The sequence below is a fragment of the Pyrgilauda ruficollis genome, unplaced genomic scaffold (assembly GCF_017590135.1).
Source record: "Pyrgilauda ruficollis isolate IOZ18807 unplaced genomic scaffold, ASM1759013v1 scaffold69, whole genome shotgun sequence".
Lineage (NCBI taxonomy): Eukaryota > Metazoa > Chordata > Aves > Passeriformes > Passeridae > Pyrgilauda > Pyrgilauda ruficollis.
In genome coordinates, this window is record NW_024528710.1 from 2,691,037 (window position 1) to 2,706,532 (window position 15,496).

General features: G+C 41.2%; 1 protein-coding gene across 1 annotated transcript in view; it reads left to right on the plus strand.

Annotated features, from left to right (window-relative positions):
* Window positions 1-15,496, plus strand: part of CASTOR2 (cytosolic arginine sensor for mTORC1 subunit 2) — a 116,556-nt gene that overhangs the window by 1,309 nt on the left and 99,751 nt on the right. The gene's annotated exons all lie outside the window — the stretch shown is intronic.

Genomic DNA, 15,496 nt, shown 5'->3' on the forward strand with positions numbered 1-15,496 from the left:
TTTTGGGGTTTGTTTTTTTTTGGGGGTTTTTTTTCCCCCCCCCCCCCCCCCGGATTGTTGTTCCTTGCAGCGCTTACAAAAAGAGCGGGTCCTCCACACGCGGGTTGGTTTAAAAGGTGCTTTTCCAGCGCTGCCAAATTGGGGGAGGACGAGGGGCGATGCATGCCCTGCACTTGAATATTGTGCTATTAAGTCACTTGGATTGTGATAGCTTTCGGGAAAAAGAAAAACATAGTGGAAAGCACTGAAGGCACTGTCAGAATTATTTTTTTATTTAGGGGGAGGAAAGAAAATACTGTGGCCAGTTTATTGGATGTACGTAAGGTGCTAGGCCTTTTGCACAAAACAACTTGAATTGCAATTGCAGATTCTTCTGTCTTCACTTAGTTTGTTGACTTCACGCTATTCAGAAAGAGGAATGGGAATGTAAATAACACAATTCAAACTCTTCTTGTTTTTCTTGCCTGATAATTAGTATTTCAGTTTTCTCCCCACATTCATTCTTGTATTGAGGTGGGAAATTTTCTTTGGCAGTAGGAAAATAATGAATAGATATTTAAGAATAGAAAGCAAATTAATTTGTTTTATTTCAAACTGTAATTCAATGCTCTCTGTTTAAATGCTTTTAGATGAATGGACCCATTTGTGGTGTAATTTGATTACAGCCCTTTATCTCAAACTTCATGCCTTGAAATTTCACTCTGATTTGGGGCTTGTCCCATTTGGCTTTCTACTAACATTGTTTGCAGTGTAAAGTATATCAGCACCTTGTTTACTGTTGTCCCTGAGTGCTCCATAAGGCATTAAAGGGTCCTCAGTCTTAAGCTTCTATTTTTATGTATTGTTTCATTGTAATTGAAAGTTGCTGCTGATTTTTTGAAGGTCTTGTTGCTTCCTCTCCCATGCTTCAAATGTCACTTTTACTGTCAACAATGAAGTTTTTAATCTGTCACTCTTAATGCATAGGCTGGAGTTTCATGGGGCATTTTCTGTTTGTTTGGGATTTTTTATTATTATTTTTTATTTTTTAAACTTCAGGGATGATCCTGTTGTCTTTTTGTTTCCCATTACATTTCATGTTTTCAGTGTTAGAGAGCTGTGAAAGGGTCAGGGCAGTAAGATAACCCCTTTGGGGTTATCTTTTGGGATTTGTCCAGCTTTTGGGTGCAGCACCTGACAGTTTTGTATTGTCTCTGGTTGCTGTGTTGTCTTTTAACATATATACCCTGAGTATCAATCTTTCCTTACCTTCCGTGGAATCTCACTGATCAGGAACAACAGATGTTTGTGGAATGATTTGTTGGCATGGGAAACTTCTCTTTATTTCTCTTTTGTTAATTTCGTTATTTTTGCAGACAGTAGAGATGCAGGGGAAGCTTGTTTGTGTCATTCTTGAGACAACTGACAGCACTGAAACGCTTTCTCCTGAGTGCTTCTGCATGCCCCGTGGCAAACAAGGACCCTGTCCCACGGATCTTCTCTGATCAACATCATGTGTATAAGAAAGATGAGGGTCTCTGGGAGATGTAACTATAAATTTATGACCCCACTGTTTCTCTTTCCTCCTCCTATAAAAAGTGAATATGTTCAAAAGTCAACAACTTTTTATAAGGGTGCAAGACAAATCTCCTCTCCCACACACCCCATGTGCAAAGAATCCCCCAGGGGAGTGAAAGAGGGAGGTAGTCCACATCCCTGCTAATCTGTTCTAAAGAGATAGCAAAGATACCAGTTACTACATCACCTACATTTTTCCCAGTGAGACTTTAAACAGTTTTACTCGTGCTGCACGGCTGCCAGTAAGAAGTAATGATTTGTAGGACAGCTGTGATCCAAAGGGGTGACAATGACATCATTAGTATTCTTATGTTAGTCATGCAAGAAACTAGGGTTTTTACACAGCCTCCTGTGAGAAGTGATTTGGAGGGTCTCTTTCATGTTGTCATACATCAGGGAAAAGGGCTGGAACTGTTATTTTTTTAATCTTGCACATTTTTCTTAAACCCCTTGGGAAGGAAAAGTAACAAATCTCCCTTTTTATTTGGCCTTTTGCCATGCTCTCACACTCTTGCCCTTGTTCATGACACAAGTGTTTTAATTTAGCTTCTGTTACAATAGCAATATTTTCTGGTACAGAGAACAGCAATTTTGAGACTATCCTGATGGCCAGGAGCAAGACAGCAGCTAACGTGGTGAAGAGGTGAGACCAGTAGTGAATGAAGTAGTGGGCTGAACTGAGCTAAAAGAAAAATACTCTTAATCATAACTTTACATTAGGCATGAGGTATTTTATGCGAAGTTGAATTAAGAGAGGTCGTCTGGGAATAAATAGTAGTGGAACTGCTAAGTAGTTACACTGGGGACTGTGCTCTTGGTGTTGTGCTTTTGTCAGTGCAGGCCTACTGATTTCAGCAGGCTCTGCCAGGCACCCCAGTGGAGGAGTGATCCATGTCTTCTTTAGTGACATGCTGAAGATTTGCATGTGTCTAATGTTTTTGCTGTTGCTGTCATCACCATTCTGGTGTTCATTGATGGTGTTGGTTAGGGTATGGTGCTAATAGCACCAGGGCTGGGGGTTCAGCCCTCATATTAGCCACTCACCTAAGAGCTGAACTTGATAATCTTTGTGAGTCCCTTCCAGCTCAGCATATTGTGTCTCTGTGTCTGGCTTGAATGCTCCTTGGTGCCAAGGATTCTTACCTATTCAGAAGGTGTGCAGTGTGTCTATGCATGTAAATATAACAATTGTGTGTGGCTTCACCATAGCATTATTTTTCTTTTGTATGTGCCTCTGTAAATGCTAGTTCTCTGGGGCAGAGACCTGTGCTCATCTGAGAACTCCTGCCTTCCTCTCCCTGTGTGCTGCAAAATGAGCAGTTTCCCTTACATCAAAGTGTCTCTGCTTCCTTGGTTAAACTGTCTCATGCTGGGAGAGGTGCCACAAGTAACCTGCTTGAGGACTTGATACAAATACTGTTCTGCTACATTCCTGTCTTGATTTTTTTTCTAATTGCAAAATACTTTATAACTGTATACAACAAGGAAAAGTGCTGGATTCTGCACCTGGGCAGGGGCAGCCCTGGGTGTGGGGACAGCTGGGGAAGGAGATGCTGGAAAGCAGCACCACACAAAGGGACCTGGGGGTGCTGGCTGGTGGCCAGTGGGATCTGAGCCAGCAGTGCCCTGGAGCCAGCAGGGCCATCCCTGTCCTGGGGCACCAGGCCCAGCAGTGCCAGTGGGGCCAGGGAGGGATTGTCCTGCTCTGCTCGGGGGGCCTCACCTCGAGTGTTGTGTGCAGCTTTGGGCAGCACAGTGTAAGGAAGATCTCAAACTGTTAGAGAGAGTCCCGAGGAGGCCACGAGGACAGCGAAGGCCGCGAGGGGAAGCCGTGTGAGGAGCTGCTGAGGGCACTGGCTCTGCTCAGCGGCAGAGGAGGAGGCTGAGGGGACTCACTGCAGTCTGCAGCTCCCTGGTGAGGGCAAGAGCAGGGGCAGACACTGATCTCTGCTTGGGTGACAGTGATGGCACCTGAGGGAATGGCCTGAAGCTGTGTCAGGGGAGGCCAGGTTGGAGGTTAGGAAAAGGTTCTTCCCCCAGAGGGTGGCTGGGCACTGGACAGGCTCCCCAGGGCAGTGGGCACAGCACCAAGGCTGACAGAGCTCCGGCAGTGTTTGGCCAATGCTCAGGCACTTGGTGTGACTCTTAGGGATGGAGCTGTGCTGGGCCAGGAGTTGGACTCAGTGATCCTCGTGGGTCCCTTCCAACTCGGCAAATTCTATTATTCCTTTTAGTGCATAGGAGTTAAATGGAATGGAGGGCAGATTGGGATAATGCACGCATTGAGTCACCAGTGCATGCAGTAGATAGTAGGAAGGTGAGCCTACCCTTGTCTTTGGAGACTACATAAAAATATATGGAGAGTCCAGGAGAATAAAGTGGGATCAGGGTTCTTCCAAGCACTGGGTCTATGTCATGTAGTTAGCCTGATTTCTGGGTAATGATTTAGCAGACCCCTGAACATCTGGAGTCAGTGCCAACAGGTCATCTTTCCTGTCTATTCCAGTACCTAATACAAAGATTTGGTGGTAAGCAGTGAAGTGGTTGTGGGAGAAAAGTATTATTTAAATTGTAAAGCTATTCAATTATAAATAGAATAAAGGTGAGCAGTTAGTTTGCTCACAGGGCTGGGTGTTTAAATGACCTAATTGTAGGTCATCACAAATTTTAAAATCTCTGAGGGTTTTTTGATACTCTTTGGTTTGAGGTTATCATTATTTCTCAATGCTGAAGAGAAGGAACAAGTTCTGCATGTTTAAAGGATGAGACCTTGATCACCTGAAATGTTTAAATGCTGCCATTCCAAAAGCATCTGTCACTCTGGGTTCTTTTTCAAGGTGCTCCAGTTTATATATATGGGTGACTTGACACAGAATTACAGACACTTTGCAAGCTTACAGGTTTGGCACTACATACACATGGCTGTCCATGTGAATGGGATGCTTCCCAGAGAAGCTAGATGGGATGTTGTGATCCCACTACAGTGGGATGCTTGGAGGCAGAAGGTATTCTTAGTGTAGAGAGGTCCTTAAAAATATTCATTCCAATAAAAATGCAGCAAGACGTGAATGGAGATAAAATGTACAGAAGAAGTTGGATTTTCTTTGGGTTTTGAGCAAAAAATAAAACTAGGTTTGTTGTCTTTACGTTTGTGGTGGTATTTTTGGTAATTTGTCCATTTTGCTTAGTAATAATTGACACCTCTACTTATGAACAGTGTGCTGTTGCTATTAATATAAGTGTTTCTCATTCCCTGATCACTTGTTTACTGTATAGGTGTCCTGAAATTGGAGATACTGTAATAAAAGGTCTATTTTGGACTTCAGAATATAATAGGACAAACAAGTGCTTAAAATGTATCCATGCATCATTTGAGGACATTGAGATCAGCAGTCTGTTTCCCTTGGTATGAACTCAGACAAACACATGTTGTTTATGCCCTTATATGAGAAGCAGATCGGCCTGCAACACTGGATGATTATCTGGCAAAGGCAAGTTACTCCTATTGTTAAAACCCTTTTTTTTTTTTGGTCTCTCAGGGCTCCTGCCATCCTGTGCATCCTAGGAAGACCACTGAGTAAAGGCTTTTGCCAGTTATAAGACCATATCTGCTCGTCTAAAACATATTGCTCATGTTTCCTTTTGTTGTGGCAAAAACTCCCAAATGCCTTGAATATTTTATTTTGTTTTCTGGGTGTGTGTATGTGTGTGATATCTGAGGTGTGGGGACTTCTTTTTCAGTGTGATTTGGTGACCATCTGTTACAGAAGGAGTGAGTGCTGATGTCCAGACACCACAGGAGGCTGGAGTGATGGGAAGCCTCATGGCTAAAGCTGCCTGCCTGCCCTTCCCCAGAGCACTCTGCTGCCCTGTTTGTTTCACCATGGGCATTTATGGTGCTGAACTTGCTGGTGGATGTTCAGGATGAGTAGAGCTAGTGAGAATCAGCTAAGTGAGTAGGTGGAGAGAACAGAATTTACTTGTTTGGGCTAAGGAACTACATAAGCTCTTTAATTGTGGATGTCATCAGTTTGTGTTCAAGGCTGCTGGGTGTTTCAGCTGCTGCTGGGCTAAGAGAGCATTCTGCAGTGTTTTAACATGTTAAACCTTGGAAGGAGCAGAATTCCTTCCTGATGGTCTCTTACTGTTTATCTACAAATGTTATTTTTTCCCTTTATTTTCTGCTTCTGGCACATGGCTTACCAGTGGGGTACTGCCTGATTTTCTCTTTCTTTGCCTGGCAGTTCTGTCAAGCATTCAGTCCTCAACCTACCATGTGGTCCCATCAGGCTGAGGCTGATGCCAAGTCAGAAACTGACAGGAGTGCTTTAGAAACTAAATGAGATTCAAAAGGTGGGATGGAAGTACTAGATCAAACCCAGAGTGTAATGAATGCTGGGCAGCACCATGTGCTGGAGAAATGTTGATTTAGATATTGTACTTTTAAAATAAATAGATATTTGCCTGTAGTTGGTGGTGGGATAGTTGTTTACCCTTATTTCCCATGTTTCAGTTTGTTGGGAAAGCTGTCACATAGATGAGATGCATCACCTGTGGGTAAGGTACAACAGCAGTTAAGTAAAAGAAACATCAATGGTGCCCACTCATGTTGAGCTGAGAAATAGAAAAAAGGAAAAAATACTCCTCTTTTGCCTTGTAACTCATTAAAGATCCCCTCAGATGAATGGTTTTTTATTACTTTGAGGTGAAAGTCAGTATTTAAATTAAAAATGTGGCTTTTATCAGTTAGATGGCTCTTCCTGCAAGCTGGTACTGGTTTGCTTCAGCAGTGGAGCCAGTGCCAGGTCTGTTATGGGAAAGTATGAGTACTGTGCATTTGTCATGCAGAAGTAGCAGCTAAATTGTTCATTAACACAATCCCTCTACTGAATTATAACTTAAATTATAATAAATAACTTAAATCTCTATTTGATAGTTGAATTCTTTGACAATGCCTTGGTCATTCTCTATAAACATGTCTTTCTATTGATTTTTTTTAAAATCTGTTTAGCACATCACCTCATTTATCCAACACACATCTTCTTAGTCATCCTGCATGTTAGAGTTTTAATGTATTTGGATAAAGGCTCCAATTTCTTTTCTCACCAGAAACAGTATGGATTTGTTCTTTTGTTTACTACCAACTCAAGAGTAAACTCCAGCTCTGATCTGCTGGTAACTGAAGGCTGGTAAAGGAAGAATTATCCAATAAGAATGTGAGGAAATACCTCCATTCATTATAGTTCAGAATCAACAGAGTAAAGCCTCTGAGCTGCTGTTAGCATTTCATAGTAAAAAGATCTCTTCTCCCCACTTTCAACTCAGCTGAGTTTTGTGTAGATAAGATATATTTGTTAAGAAAGCACAGGCAAAAATGTTCTATTATGGCACAAAAGAAATGAAGATTGATTAAGCCAGTTCCATCACTGTACAAGCCCTTGTTAGTCCCAGATGTAATACACAAAGTTTTACTGTGCTGACTATTGAAATAGAGAATCTGATCTCATTTTTGTAGTCTTATATATAACAAACAGTATGTACTGGTTATTAATGTTTTATTTTCACATCCAAAGAAATACAGTGAACGCCTAAATTTTTTCACCAGCCAGAACAACCTTACTTTGGTCTGTTAAGTGTGGCTTACTAGAGATTAAAATAAAAAGCCTACTTCTGATCTGTAGCCTGCTTTAGGAAGCTCCCAGCAGTAATACCAGAGATACCAGATCTGCCAGCAGATACCAGAGCTGCTGTTTAGCACAGAGTTGGCCTATGGAAGAGAGAAGTGGCAAGTTTGCTTGGTGGCAGAAGACCATTCACTAATCCTTTGGGGACCTCTGAGGTACGCTTTTGTGGGGATGCCTGCGTAGGCAAAGAGATTTTTTTGAAACGTTGTGGTCCAGTTATTGTTTGGTAATGTGATGGAATAAATGTTTTTAAGATACTTTTGCTACTTATTGGCCAGTAATTGTAGAGAGATGTAGGCTGTTATTGATGGTAAGCTGTCCTTGACCCAAATTTTTTTCAATACAAATTGTTTATAAAGTAGGAACCAAACCCTCTCAGGAGTGTGAATGTCTGTTTGACTGAGATGTAACTGTAAAGGAGAAGTTCATATTTTCCTGTGAAGTTTTAGTGTTCTTATTATAGAGGATACTAGAGATGGCATAAGGTGTGCCTATTTAGGAGCAAAATGCAACCTTTCAGTCTTATCCAAAGTATTCAAATAGATGAATTTAAAAAGTTGATACTGGGGGAATTTCTGAACCTGAGAGGGGAAAATTTACAAGTTTCAACACGGGTGGAACAGTTTAAAATATATGTGTGACTCTCCCTGGCTTTTTCTGTTCATACTTTTTAAGAATGTTACATGAAGAGAATCTGGGTAATGATATGCACTGGTTTTAGCAATAACTGAATATTTATCCTAGTTCTGTGGTTAAAAGATCAGTATTCAGCCCTTTCTTATGCCGTGCATGTTTCTGCAGGGTGAGTTGGTGGAAGTTGATAAGTCTGAGACCTTGACTGAAATGGCCCATGTTAATCTTGTTTAACATTTGTAGCTTTTATTTCTTTTCCTAAAGAAAGATTGACTCTTTTCCCTTGATAACCTCTAAGGCACTCACTTGCAAATAAATGTAGTCTTGGAAGAAAAAAGGTAGCTTTTAATATTGAAAATATACTCTGCATGAATCTAAGCAACTGTATACATTTACATAGATTTACTTAGTCTTTATTTTGGTGCTTTTTTGAAAATGACGGATGACTTATCATGATTAGTTTTTCAGCTGTGATCTTTTTCAAGCTGCTTTTGGGTGGAAATTGGAGTTTGTAACATGGAAAGCAAACATTTTCATTTGCTCTTTTTAAACTACTACATAGTATTAAATGTGCTAAGTATTTAGGGAAAAAAAAATCTCAGCTTATTATGTGTTTATAACTAAGCAGTGTAACATGACCTGTACTAAACAAATGAAGCCAGTGGTGACTTGAGACTGTGCTTGGCAGGACATTGGAGCTGGGAGGTCTCAGCCTTCCACACCTACTTCTTATTTGCAGCCTGGAAGAAGAAAACCAAGTTTACTTGCCTTTTCAGTTCCTAATTTGTTTCCCAACCTGGAATTAACTAGTGATCATTTTGAACTAAACTGAGTAATTTGAAATCAGGAAAATATTCACCCATCTTGTGGAAGATAATATGCTTTCAAAACCTGGTGTATTGGATAAGTGGACTGGTTGCAGTGGCTTTGTCAGTGACTTCTCCTCAGCAGATGTTTAATTTGCTTTGTAGTTTGGAGCAGAAAATGTATTTTGATAAATGTTGTTTAAATTATCTCACACCTAAGATATCATCTCTGCGAAAATTTTTGGATTTCAGGTATCTTTATATCAGATGAGCTAATGTTAAAATAAAATTGTGCTCTTAGTTGTTTTCCTATTCAAACTACTTGGTTGCAGAAGGGTGATGTTTCACTTTCACTGCTGTGGGGATAGATTTCAGGCAATTTATGATATACTGAAATGATGTGTTGTGAGTTGCATGTTACTACCTATTTGGCATTTTTGTAAACCAGGCAGAGTTTTGTTGTGTCTAGTTTGTTTGCATCTGCTGAGCCAGCGAGGTGTGAAACCACATACTTGTGGCTCAGTCTCTCTTGAGCTTCCTGCAGGTGAGTCTAGTTAGTGGATGGTTTTCTCCTGTGAGTGGTGGGACTGTGTGCTTTGCAATGGTTCCATCTCACAAAGTAAGTGGTCACAAATTGACATAGATTGTGTTTGTTAAGAGATTTTTCTTCAGATAAAATACCAGCAATGTAGAGTGGTTATAGCAATTTTTTTTGCAAACAAAATCAATGCTTCATTATGGAAAATAAAATGGATGAAGTTACCTGCATTGCAGACAAGATACAGATGTGCAGAACGTCTGGAATCCTAAGGAACAGGGCATAATTCTTAACACAGACTTTGTTTTTCAGTGATTATTTTCTTGTCAGTACTCCTGGCATACGGTGTAAGAGTATTTTGATGACTACCAGAAACTGCTTTGCTACACCAGTTTGATGTTGGCTAAACACAGAAAAGTAAGCAGGAATTTGGTTTGACCAGAGCAGGCTTTATGGTTTAATGGTGAGAAAGATGAAGGGAGGTGATAAAAGCCAGAGCTGGCCTTGTGAATGAGCATGGATGGCTCCTGGCTGTCCGGGAGCCTCATGTGGGACTGAGGGTTAATGCAACAGTGCAGCCTCAAGCTTTTGGTGCAGTTTTCAGTCCAAGCCTGCTACATTGTCACAACCTTAGAAAATAGCAAATCTTCACAGAATGGATGAGATCAAGAAGGATCTCTGAAGATCAGGTAGCCCAACCCCCCAGCTCAAGGCAGAGGCTACTCAAGCAGCTTGCTCAGGATTTTGTCCATTGGGATCTAGTGCTTAAAGCCATGCATGGAGCTTTGCTCTCTGCTGTGTTAACAATGTGACCTCGTTCACATTGTAATGCTTTGCTCCATTTGGCATTACTGTCCACATGGCATTATAATGTGCGATTGAATGTCTCATCTCAGCACGACAAAGTGTTTTTGAAACTTTAAAGTGACACTGTGCAGCCTCTTGGTTATGGAGAGAACTGTTGGTATGAATAAGACTGTTTGCCATAGTTTATTGGTGCTTTGTGCTGCTTTGTGAGCATTTCAGGTGAAACTGCTTATTGCCTTTAAACTGTGAAAAACTAGCTGAAACAAAGGTAGATGCCAAAAAATTCCATAGCTTTGTAAGAGCAAAGTTTGCCTTGGGAAAGGGCATGTATTCACTTCTGTGTTGGTGCAGACAACTTAATTACAATTTGTAATGATGTTAGATAGATGCACAAGACTAATGAAGCTACTGCTACCCAACCCCTCTACATGGAAGTTTCATTTGTGTCCTTGACCTAAGTAAGGGAAAGTATTAGAATGATATGAAGTCCAGATGTGACTTTGTTTGACTTTAGGTGCAGTATTGTGTGCTGCATGCCCTGCAGTAAATGTGGTGCTTTGGTTATTGTGCAGTTTCTGAAATTCCACTGTAAGAGTAGCCATGTGATGGAGCCTCACTGTAGGGAAGTGTTTTCTCTGTACTCTTCCTATTGCTGTCAAGTTACTCCAAGCATTTCTGAGTGGTTCTTACAATTCCTGTACATAGAGTCATGCTGTTGGCTTTATGCCTTACCACGTTACCCATCCCAGTGCTGTATTCCAGGGACTGTTGGGGTTTGATCCCTGGACAAGTGCTCTGTATGTAGGGAAAGGCTCATGTCTGAGGATGGGTAAGTTTATAAGGCAAGAGTTTGCATGGAATCACTGAGCTATGCCCTGATAGCTCTTATGCTGTGACAGGCCAGAAATACTTCCTGTTTGCACAGGAGTGTGAAATCAGGCCAGAATGATTAATGTAAATGTAAATTTATGTGTTCTGTACCCATTTGAATGGCTTTGTTCATTCAGATGGTGTTTGAATTGTAGTTTTAGGCAATGGTTTAAATATGAAGTAGTCCTGAAACAATATAGTTGCCTATTGGCTTTTAATGATCTTGTGAAGCAGTGTATTTTGAATGGATATCTCATTATAAAGGTGATAACGACCTAACAATTGGTGGCAGAAAAAAAAAAAGAACCAAGCCAAAAATGCTAAATAATATGTGCATGTGTAAGTTATATGCTTCATGTAAAATTTGTGTCCAAGATGTCCATGAGCATACGTTAGAAATTAATTTTCTTCTATGTTTATAGAAGCATTGAGGCTTAAAACTGGTACATAATTGGCTGTTAATCCGTTTTTTATAGCCTTCCATGGCAAGTTACTGCTGTTTATCACTTTTTGAGATTTCCTACTACCATAACCATGTGCTTTTCTTAGAGATGAGTGGATGGCCACACTACATAAAATCTATCATAAAGATAGGATCTATCTTTAGGTTCAGTCTCTGTTGGCTGGATAACTTAGGGTGTACTTGGAGCATCTTAGCAAAGCAGTTGATGAAATTCCTGTCCCTGATTGAACAGTTTTCATCTCCAGTGTTTTAGAAGTTGTTGTTAACTTGTTGTGTGTGTTCCAAGTTCAGGAGAGAAAAAAAAAAAAAAAAAACAAACTACCAAACGTCAGACCCCCTACACTTTGAAGCCACCTCATTTTGTTTATGGTACAGACTCACAGTTAGAGTAGTGTGGCTATGGGCTGGTTAATTCAGAGCTGGAGTAGAAATTACTGACTTGTTAACCTTTCTTTATTCAGGAGAATGAATGGTCAGATGATTAGATCTTGTAAGGAGAAAAACTATTTATTTATATGGGTATAAGGTGTGTGACTAGCAATGGTATTAACCTTTCTTCAAAACCATAGGGGGAGGCTTTATCTATATGTATTACTAGTATCCCTCTTTGAATATTATATTTTCTCACTTTGTGTTTTTACAGTAATCATTTTTCCCTTTCACTTGGGTTTGAAAAAAATTCAGTGACAGGAGCAGTTCCTGGATTCAAAATAGACTGGTACTCATACTTTTTCCTAGGCCTGTTAAAACATACTCCTGGTTATATATTCCTTGCAGGATCAGCACAGCAAAAAAGGACATGAAAGAATTTCATCTGCTCCTTAAGTAAGCCTTACATAAAACAAAGTTAAAAATTAATTAGGACTTACCTTTTAAGCACTTGTTAAATCTTCTCAATGTCAGGTTTTCTTCCCACTTAAAGTTCGCTTTATATCAAATCAATGGTAGGTACATGATAATACTTTCCGAATCACCTAAGTCCCATTAAAAAAAACAAGCACTTGGGTACTCCAAGGCTCATTGGGTGCCAACAGGGCTTGGACTCCAAAATGGCTGTTGCTGTTCCAGGAGGAGATGCTTAAGGGCTTTAAAAAAATTGCCTCCTGCTCAGACTAGCTGGTAACTTTTAGGGCAGGAGTAAAGTAAAAAGACACCAAAGGGAAGGAAAGGCTTAGTGTGGATGCTCACGTGGGCAAGAGAGAAGATATATTTCTGAGAATTAGTATAGAGGATCAAAAATGGGGGTCTCTGTTCTTCTCTCTTCTCATAGCCAGGTGGGCTGAGGGCTGGCTTCACTCCATGTCTCCAGCAGCATCTGGCCCCTGTGCTGCCTCAGCAGTGCTCCCTGCAGTCCCTGGCCCCCGCAGGTGCTCCAGGGTCACCCAGCACAGCGTGTGCTGGCTGCACCTCTGGGAGCTGGGCAGAGCCTGCTGCCTTGCTTTGCAGAGGAGGAAACTGAGGCACACAGGAAGGCGAGTGCCTTACTGTCCTGGTTTAGGGCAAGTTTGGGAGAAAAACCTCTAAAGGGATTCCTCTAGAAAGCAGATTCAAGTGGTTCGGGAAAATATTTCCATGGAAAAAGACTGTTTATTTAACAGGCAAAGCATTCACCAGCACAAAAAATGGAACAACATTAAACAATAGAACCTTGCTGTTCTGAGGAGATTACAAATTCTAAAAGTCCTTGTTGTGGGGGGTAGCTCAGCTTGCTCCGTCTCTTATCAGTCCCTCCTGCGCTCGGAAATGCCTTGTCCTGGCAGGCCACAGGTGTGAGCTCCCAGTGCTCTTCTGGGTTTTCAGTCCAGAGCTGGTTTGAACAGTTCCAAGAAAAAGAAAAGCCACAGTCCAGGGAACTTCACTGCCTCAGCTAGCTAAAAAAAAACAAACTAAAAAGCAAAGGAGAGCTCTCTCCCGCTGTCTGTCCATGCTGCAGACAGCACAGTCTGTGAGAAGGAATGCAGGGGAGCAAGTGCAGTTTCTGAAAGCAAACTGTGCTTCTTTTCTCCCCACTTCACTCTCAGAACCAGTCGTAAAGGTGTAGAACTTAACATCCAGCGTAAACAGAACAGATGATTGGGATAAAAGCATCATTTAGGTAACCCAGGACTCTTACCCATCTCACTCAGCAAGTCTGTAGTAGCACCTCGCTCTTGTTTTCCACATCCTGCATAGTCTTCACCACTAGGACTGCCCCTTTCTAGTAGGACAGATGAAGGCCTTGTTTTCAATCCATGTGTGTATTAGCCACTTTGAAGTCCTTGTCATCCAGCTGCTGCTTTCTTCTGTGTTTTTTTCTTCCTAGTTTTGGTAGGCTTGTTAATGGAGGTGTTCTCTGTTGTCTCTCCTTGTACCTTGAGAGAGCAGTGTGAGTTGGAAGATGCCCATATGAGCTTCCAGTGGTAACAGCAGTCTTCCTGAAACTCACAAAGAAAACCACCAGGAATGTACTCATATGTATGTGTGGCATTTAAATACACATAAACACACATATATATGAACATGTGTACAATATGTCTGTAGCTGTATACATTTGTCATTCCAAAGTTAGAGTTCTCTTGAAATGAAAATTGCCTCAGCTAGAAAGTAGAGGTTAGCTCCTGCTGACAAATAAAACCACATGTTTTTAGGGGCTCTAACAGTTGTGCTTCAGGAGAGAGAATGTCTCTCTTCCACTATCCTTCAGACAACAGCTGCCACAATGAAGCCTGCATATGAAGAATACATTTTTCTGTGGCTGTATCCTGGGTGCTGGGAAGACTCTACAGTTCAGAACAATAGCAGAATGTGGAGCTGCCAGCAGGCAGTCTGAGTGGACAAGTATAATCATGCACCACTCAGCTTTCAAGGAAATTGCAGTTAGTGCACTGACTTGCTCATAATAGCGATCCATTGTTTGGCTTAATAACTTATCAGCTCCCCAGGAACCAGCTAGTGATCACTGTCATCACACACTGCTAATCATTCTGTTCTTAAATTATCCCAAGATGAACTAAGGACCCATCACATCACCTATTAACCAGCAAACTGAGTGCACTATAATTTAGGGGTTTTTTTTAAGCTAGAAGGAACAATATTGCCTACCTTTTTTCTTTTCTTGTTTTGTCATTATCTTTGTCATATGTAATTGTGCCTGTAGGTTTTTTTTTAATGTCTGGTTGAAAGGACATTGTCAAGTTGTGTTGGGATATTTTTAGATAGATAGAGTTTATGTTAAATTGTGGGGTTTTTTGTGGCAACTACTAGGGAAGTGAATCTGAAACCTGCTTTTTGAGGAACATTTGTTTTTCATAAAGCATTTTTGGCAGAGGGGTGATTTTCTAATGGTGTTTTTCTGTAGTACCTGAGTTCCTGTCAATCACTAGTGAGTGTAGCTTGAGAATTCCCCTCTTTAGTAGTGAAGAGTGATTATCTCTCTTAGACAAATGTAGAATTTAGGCACAGGAGGATAGCCTGATTTACCCAGAGCCTTGCAGGGAGCTGTAGAAGAATAGGAAGGAGAAGGAAGCTAGTTTGAGTCCTGATCCCAGGAGGCCTTATATCATGCTGAATGCATTTGCCTTCTTACTGAGGGGTTATTTGTGAGTTCTGAGCTGCCAGCACTGAAGGAGCCTAGGAGTATTTCTTCTGAAGGAAGAGTGGCCACTGCCTCATTTCCAGACATTGATATGAAAGATCCTAGAGTGGTGCAAAGTATCAAACCTGTTGGGACACCTTTTTGTGGTTAGGAGTGCACAGACATGCAAGCCATGTGAGCAGATCTCCAACCTGTTCCGTGCTTAGGACTGAAATGGGGAGTTTGTGAAAAGGGAGGGGAAAACAGATGCATGTGCCCAACTGAAATAGGCCTCCTTGCTGTTGTGAATAGTGCAGGCAGCTGTGGCATAGCATCTCCTGGTCTCAGGAGTTGTGCAGACTGTGGGGTCGGCTGTTTTTATGAGACCAGAACGAGTACACCAGGATTTAAATGAAACCTTGAGCATTTTTGTGGTTTTCTTTAACTGTTTGCTTTGTTTTCATCTCTCCTGTGTCTGTCTTGGAAAGACAATTGTATCTCTTCATCAGTGATGACTAGAATTAAAATAAGGACCCTTCTGCTCCAAGATTTATTGCCTGGCACATCTATGTCTCATGAAGTGTC